Below are 7,836 nucleotides of genomic sequence, written 5' to 3'. Positions count from 1 at the left end.
CTCAACACCAGTAAGATTGAATCTGCCTGACGCTCACATCTCGTCAGTTCCCTCTGTCCCTGTAATTGGACCCTTGCTCTGGAAGACAGGCTATGGACTCCAGAGCCTCTATTTAAAGAGTGAGCTCAGTATAGTCTTCTCCCCATTTCCTACCACCTACACGATTTGTGAATTTCTTTGGAATTCACCAATATATGTTCCCCACTCCTTTTCAGCTTCCTTTTGTGTGTTGTTTCCCCCTATTAAATCATAAGTTCCTTGAGGGCAGGGACTATCTTTATTTTTACTTGTAGTTGTATCCTCAGCTATTAGCACAGTGCTTAGCACATAGTAGCTCTTTAATATATGTTTATTGACTGACTGCTTGAGATACAATACAGCAAAAAAAAAAAAGAAGAAGGAAAAAAAGAAAGAGAGTTTCTGTTCTCAAGGAGCTTACATCCTAATATTAGTCAGTCAATGAACATGGTTTAAACATCTGCTACATGCCAGGCAACTGTGCTAAGCATTCATAATGTAAAAAATAAAACAAACAAACAAATAAGAAATAGAAACAGTTTGTGCCCTCAAGAATCTCACAGTGTAAAGGGGAAAGACAACAAATAAAAAGAGAGGGAAATGGGATAAAGACCTGCATCCAGATGGAACATGAAGAGGTGACTACACTTGGCCCCTTTCTTAAATGGACAGTCTAGGAGGAGTCCTCCAAAAACCACCCTTTATCCTCTCCATTCATAGGAAGGGTGGAGTCTCAGGGCCTGGGATATGATGAGGAGTGAGTTTCATAGCTGATTTTACTTGTTACAGTGATGAGGTCGAGGAAATCAGTAGGGTGGGAGATGATACGTAAAAGGGGAGCTGAGAAATGTATGGAGAGGGAAATGCATGCAAGGGCATAGGGAGTGTCTAGGTCCAGAAAATGAGGGTCTGGCTGGTCTGAGTACTTCTCCCAACTGCAGGTCCTGGCAGGAACTCACTAATGGAAGAAGGAGGCTACAGGGACTGAAGGAGGAGGTAGCACAAGGATCAAGTGAAATCTGGAGAATGAACAAGTGATGAAAAGTGAATATTACTCAGATTATAATATGTAATTCTATGTACAGCCCACTGTCCATCAGTATGTATGACTTGGACAAGAATAATCAGTGAACAGTAGTTGTAAGCAGTGTGTTGTTGTTTGTCCTTTGATCTCAAAGAGGACCGTGACATCATGGAGGTGATGCCATGACATGCAAATGGAACCAGATGGATTCACAAGTGAATTCTACCACACATTTAAAAACAATTAATCCCAATATCATATAAGCTTTTTGGGAAAAAAATGGACAAAGAAATTTCTTTTTTGACTAAATTCCTTTTTTTGACACAACTATGGTGCTGATACTTATTTGAATGAATATTGATGCAAATATTTTAAATAAAATACTAGCAAGGAAATTACAACAATATATCACAAAAATCATTTACTACAATGAGGTGAGATTTATACTAGTAATACAGAGTTGGTTCAGATTCACTGATAAAAGTCTCATTTCTTAAATAAGATAGGGGACTGAGAAATTTACAAAAATAAAGACTATTTACTAATTAATAAATGGTCAAAGAATATGAACAGGCAGTTTTCAAAAGAAAAATTGAAGCTAGCTATAGTCATATAAAAATGCTGTCACTAATGATTGGAGAAATTCATATCAAAATAACTCTGAGGTACCCTCTCATACCTGTGAGTTTAACTAACAAGATAGAAAAGGAAAACAACTAATACTCAAGGGACTGTGGAAAAATAGGTACGCTAATGTGTACCTATTGTACACACAGGTGTTGGTATTGGTGGAGTTGTGAACTGGTTCAACCATTCTGAAGAACAATTTGGAACTATGTCCAAAGGGCTATAAAACTGTGCATACTCTGACCCAGCAATACTACTACTAAGTCTGTAGCCCAAAGTGGTTAAAGAAAAAGTAAAAGATACTACATGTACAAATATATTTATAGCAGCTCTTTTTGTGAGGGCAAAGAATTAGAAACTGAGAGGATGCTCATCATTTGGCTGTGGTTTATGATAGTGATGGAACACTATTGTGCTGTAAGAAATGACAAGCAGGATGGTTTCAGAAAAACCTGAAAAGACTTACATGAAGTGATTCAAAGTGAAGTGAGTAGAATCAGGAGAATATTGCATGCAGTAGCAGCAGTAGTACTGTAATGATGATCAACTGTGAAAGAATTAGCTACTCTAATCAATACAATGATCCAAGACAATTCCAAAGGACTCATGATGAAAAAACTATTAACTTCCAGAGAGAGTACTGATGAACTATGAATGCAGATCAAAGCATACTTTTTCTACTTCCTTTATTTTTCTTGCTTTTGGAGGGACAATGTGACTAATATGAAAATGTTCTGCACAACTTCCTATATATAATGAGTATCATATTGCTTGCCTTCTCAATGGGTAAAGGGGGAGCTAAAGGCTGAGAGAGAATTTGAAACTCAAAATTCTAAAAACTGAATATTAAAAATAGATAAATGTAACTGGAAGGCATTTAACAAAATAAATAAAGATATAATACAACATAAAAATAAATTAAGGGGATGTAAAAACAAGTGTTTTTTTTTCAAAGAAGTTCAGAAGTATACATAAACAAACAGGACAATTTTATTATGACCTTCTTATATTTAATATATGAAAGACCTTTTATCTCTATATCTATTATACTATGATTTTTTGTAAATTACTAAACAGATAAATGCAGAAAGAGTATTTTAAATAGAAAAGCAGGGCTCAGATTCTCTCAGAATATGCTTTCTTTTTTAGTGTAGGTGACTTTTTGATTTTTCCCCTTCACTGCCTCCTCATGCCTAGAAGCATAGTGATCTGTCTCATTTATTGGGCTAAATCATCTAAAATCATGATTGATCTTTTAAATTATCTAATAAAGGGGGCAGGTGATTCTCTCATTGATTTTCAGATTGTGATATAGCAACGTGTTTTGTTAGATGGGATGGATGCACACTTGCACAAAATATGTGTATCCAAATATATAGAGTATACTAGAATCAGGAGTAGGGGAAGGGAAGTATTCAATCAATGAATTAAGAATCTAATAATGTGCCTGGCCTTGTGCTATATGCTAAGTATATAGTACAAATAATGAAATAATCCTTAATCACAATGAACTTACATTCCAGGTAGACAGTCACCTGAGACACAACACAAATGTGTGTAGGAGGAAGAGGAAGACCTGAAGGACATTTTTATAAATGCCCATATTTAAGAGGCAACTAGAGATCATGGCCCTCTGTCGTTGTTGTTCAGCCATCCAGTCATGCTTTACTCTTTGGACTCTATGAACCATATCATGCCAGAGCTTTCCATGGGGTTTTCATGGCAAAGATAATGAAGTGGCTTGCCATTTCCTTCTACAGTAGATTAAGGCAAATAGAAGTTAAGTGACTTGCCCAGGGTCAGACAGCTAGTTAGTGTCTGAGGCCAGATTTGAACTTAGGTCTTCCTGACTCAAGGTCTAATCCTCTATCCACTGAGTCACCCAGCTGCCTCATTTCATGGCTCTCTAAGTGGCTGGATTTAGAGTCAGCCCCAAATTCTGCATCTGACACTCAGTGACCCAAGAGAAGTCATTTAATCTCATTGTGCTTTGTGTCCTACTTAGTTGTCTAGTAAATCACAGGGGTGTATGGAGTGTTCAGGGACGATGAGTATCCTAAACCAGGTTGACGGTAACCAACAGACCTCAACCCCATTGGTGAAGTAAGAGGTGTCTACCCCAAGCATATGAAGACTTTCCACCCCCATCCCCGACCCCCCAACAGAATGGGCAGATAAAGACAATTTGTTTCAACCTCCATGAAGGCAACTGAAGCAGGCATTGTGGACTGATTAGAGCTTGGTCAGACATGGAAGACACCAAGGTCATCCACTGCATCCTGAGCCATTGCCAGTCATCCTGACTTTTGTCTAGCCATTGGACTTCTGATTGGAAGAAACAGTGAGGCTGGTCACTTTGTGTAACCCTGCCTCGTTTAAGTAAAATTCATGAACAAGTCAAGATATCATTCCTTGATGACATTGACCCTCTTTGAAAATGAAGGACAAACAACAGCTAAGTCATAGTTGGGTTGTGACCTTTATCAGTGGAAGGAATTTCCTGTGCTGATAAAACCATGGGTCCTTTGAGTTACTGAGTTGCCCATTTATAAGGCCATAAAATTCATCTCAAGGATATTGAAATTTACTCCATACTAAGTCAAGTTGAAACTTTATAGTGAAGGCTTGATTCCACAGATAAGTGCAATTTTTGAACTTTTCCTACAACTCACAAATGGCTAGTCTTATGTCTGGAAAATACATAGTATCTACTATGATATTCTATCATAGACTATGCACTCAGTCTTATGTGACTACTGTAGTCTGACGCAGGATTATATACTTAGGCAAAAACATAAAGTTTTTATCACTCAGGTGTGTGTATAAATTTATATATATACTATGATGATGTATATACTAATGCCTTTTCCTCTAAGGTTATCTTTTATATGTTTTGTATTTATTTTGTATATAACTATATATGAACATGTTGTTTCTTCCATTGCAGTGTAAATATCTTGAGGGAAGGTGTTATTTTTTCTGTCTTTTTACCCCTAGAGTTTTAGCACAGTGTCTGGCACATAGTAAGCATTTAATAATTATTTATTGTTTAATGATAATAATATGTAATAATGTGACATATATACCTTTTTATTTAGTTCATGTCGCCTTTTATTAGTCAATATACATTTTAAGGGTGCCATCTCCAGTTTTCCTGATCTATATCTTGCCACTGGACTTAGATGTCTCCAGAGGAGAAAGTGAGGCTGATGACCTTGCACAGCCCTCCTTCACTTAAATCCAATTCACTTGCAAGTCATGGCATCACCTTCCTGATGTCAAGGTCCTCTGTGAGAATGAAGGACAAAGAACAACCTGTAAGTAGTCCGAGATGCCCCACTGGGAACTCAACTGGGCAGTTCCAGTTGGGCAGTTCAGCTCATTCATTGCTTCATTTCTTCTTTTCTTCCTTCCTTCCTTCCTTCCTTCCTTCCTTCTTCTCTTCCCTTTCTTCCCCTCCTCTTTTTTCCTCCTCCTTTCCCTCCTCTCCCCTTCTTCCTCTCCCTCTGTTACGTGGGGTAACATGCCCTTATCTAGAGATGCTCTGCCCAAAGGAATGTAAATGTTGTTGGTAGAAGATATCTTGGGGTTTACTGGCTAGATTTCTTTCTTAAGATGGTGCCCTAAACTGAATTCACCCTGGCTCTCATTGATTGGCCAACAATAGGTCCCAGTCCAAGCACCTTTTAATGGTCATTGTTTGGGAGGATGGCTCAGAGTGAATATAAATAGTAATTATTTCTGTTTTGGCCAGAAACCCAGAAGATCTTCCCCTCCCAGAATGATTTTTTTTATTAGGTGAAAGGGCCATTCCTTGACTCTTTTCTTAACTAGCTTTAATCACTGAATGGGTGTTGCATCAATCAAAGTGAGAACTCAGAAAGACCTTAGCTTAAAAAGGCTAAGGTCTCACACTTTATCCAGGGCTATCTCAAGTCATCATAATCTATATCTTGCCACTGAATCCAGATGACTCTGGAGGAGAGAGTGAGGTTGGAGATCTTACATAGCCCTCCCTCACTTAAATCCAATTCACCTGCAAATCATGACATCATTTTTCTCATGTCATGGTCCTCTTTGAAAGTGAAGGACAAATAGCAACAATATATATACGTTTTAAGGACATATATATCATTATTGGTAGGAGAGAATACTATGGAATGAAAGCCATTGTGGTAGAAAGGAAAGACCAACTTAGAGTCAAAGGACATGAGTTTTTCTGACTTTCTCTACTTACTCCCTTTGTGTCTTTGGGCAAGTCACTGGACTTCAATTTCTAGATCTATAAAAATGAGAAAATTGGATTAGATCATCCCAAGATCCCTTATAGTTCTAAATTCTATTCACCTAATCTTTTTTGAGAATCATAAAAAACTTTCTGCCTACAAAGCCTTGTGAAAACATTCAAACCCCTTGCTATGTCTCTCCTCCTCCCTTTTTGACCGTCTCTATTTATCTCTTACTCTCTGTAACTTTTTCCCAAATGAATGAAAACTATTTTGGGGCTTCAACTGACTTAATAAAAATCTTATTTTTATGGGTATCTTTTGTTTTGATGTTACTTTCCTTTCTGAATCTTACCCCTTACCCAGTGAACCATGACTTGTTACAAAGTTTTCCAAAGAGAGAGAAAAAAAGCATCAAATTGACATATCTTCCAGGTCCTTCTATATAATTAGGACAAGTCTTCAATTTTTTCCCTGGAAATTGTGCTGTGCCTTGTAGTCTGAAAGCTGACCTGAAGAATCACCATTTATCAAGCACTACTGATTATATACTTTTATAATTTTTACAGACAGCATGTACAGGATATTTATTATACCATAGTAATGTTGAGGTCAGACCAAACCAAAGTATTTCTTCATCTAATTCATGAAACAGCAGGTGGTGCTAAGATACAGAATTTTCCAGACCTAAAGACAAAATTTGATTCGAATAAGGATGTTCCTACCCACTCCCCTCCTTCCTTTACTTTCCTACCTTCTGATTTCTATCTTCCATATGTGTTCTAGTGTATTCTATTTAACCCTGTGTCAAGGTTATTCAATGTGCTTTCTCCTTTTCATATCATAATTGTGCATTTGAATAGAAATACAAAGATGAATGCAAAGATATAAAGAGGATCAGGGAATTTAGGAAAGAGTGAACACCAGAGAGAAGTTTCTCTCTAGATGTAGATATATATAGACATAGCCATGTATAAATACATTTTATATATGTATGTATGATATATAGCCAAGCTGTGACTAATGTCCTCTTTTTCAATGAAGGGGTTGGACTAAATGATCTTTAAGGCACAGTTCTGAAGTTATCTGATTCTGTGACCCAAATTCCAAACAGAAAAAAATTTCACCTAGACTTGCCTTTTCGTCAACTAGTTTCACTTCTCCACTTGGTGTCTACCACTCTACCTGGGTAAAAGAATCCAGAAAAAGATGGAACCTGGGAGAAAAGGCCTATATTCCCAGGTGACCCTAACGTCTTGATCATTTTCTTCATCTTTCCTTCTCTGTTGTCCCATGTCAGGTGCCCCCAGCATCTGACAGTTTCCAAGCCCTGAGCCTACAGGGGAGACTCTGAGTCACAACAGTGGAAAACTAGAGGGAAAAAGGAGGGGCAGGATTTTTTTCCCTTAGGCAGGTGAGTAGAGGAGGTCTTGGTGGGATCTCCCGAGTTTGGTTTTTCGTTGTTGTTGTTGTTGTTGTTTTTAACCGAGATATCTGTTTCTCCATAAATAAACGTTCCACCCGCCTTCTGCATACTATATAAATGCACTCAAAGGGCCTATCCCCAGGGACATTCCGGGAGGGGCAGTATAAGGAGCAGGTGAGATCTCTGGCTGTCCAGTAGAGAGCAGGGCTGCCGCAGTCTTCCCGTACAGTGAGTGGGTGAGAGGGGAAAGGTGAAGGTACCTGAAAGAAAAGCATCACAGACTTCGTTCTGTCGGGTGCGGGACCACCTTGAACGAGCTAACCTGGGCTATAGCCGCTGAGGTAGGAGGAGAAACCAGGGCGGGGGGGTGGGGGTGGGTAGGAATAGCACCGCTTTTGGAAGTAGAGTCCCACGGGGCGAGGACTCACTGCAGGCGATTTTGTCTGCAAAACAGATTCAAGGGTCCATCCCTTCCCAGGGCTGCACAGTGTTCTACTTGGGGGTTGAATCATATC

General features: G+C 38.6%; 1 protein-coding gene across 1 annotated transcript in view; it reads left to right on the top strand.

Moving 5' to 3' along the window:
• Positions 1-4,950: 4,950 nt before the first annotated feature.
• SLC26A4 (solute carrier family 26 member 4) overlaps positions 4,951-7,836 on the top strand; it is a 62,905-nt gene continuing 60,019 nt past the window's right edge. The window contains exon 1 of the mRNA XM_072653051.1: positions 4,951-7,662. The gene's annotated coding sequence lies outside the window, so the exon portion shown is untranslated. The remainder of the gene's footprint in view (positions 7,663-7,836) is intronic.

The sequence above is a fragment of the Notamacropus eugenii genome, chromosome 3 (assembly GCF_028372415.1).
Source record: "Notamacropus eugenii isolate mMacEug1 chromosome 3, mMacEug1.pri_v2, whole genome shotgun sequence".
Taxonomy (NCBI): Eukaryota; Metazoa; Chordata; class Mammalia; order Diprotodontia; family Macropodidae; genus Notamacropus; species Notamacropus eugenii.
Note: the sequence above shows the minus strand (reverse complement) of the source record. Positions and strands in the feature narration are given on the sequence as shown.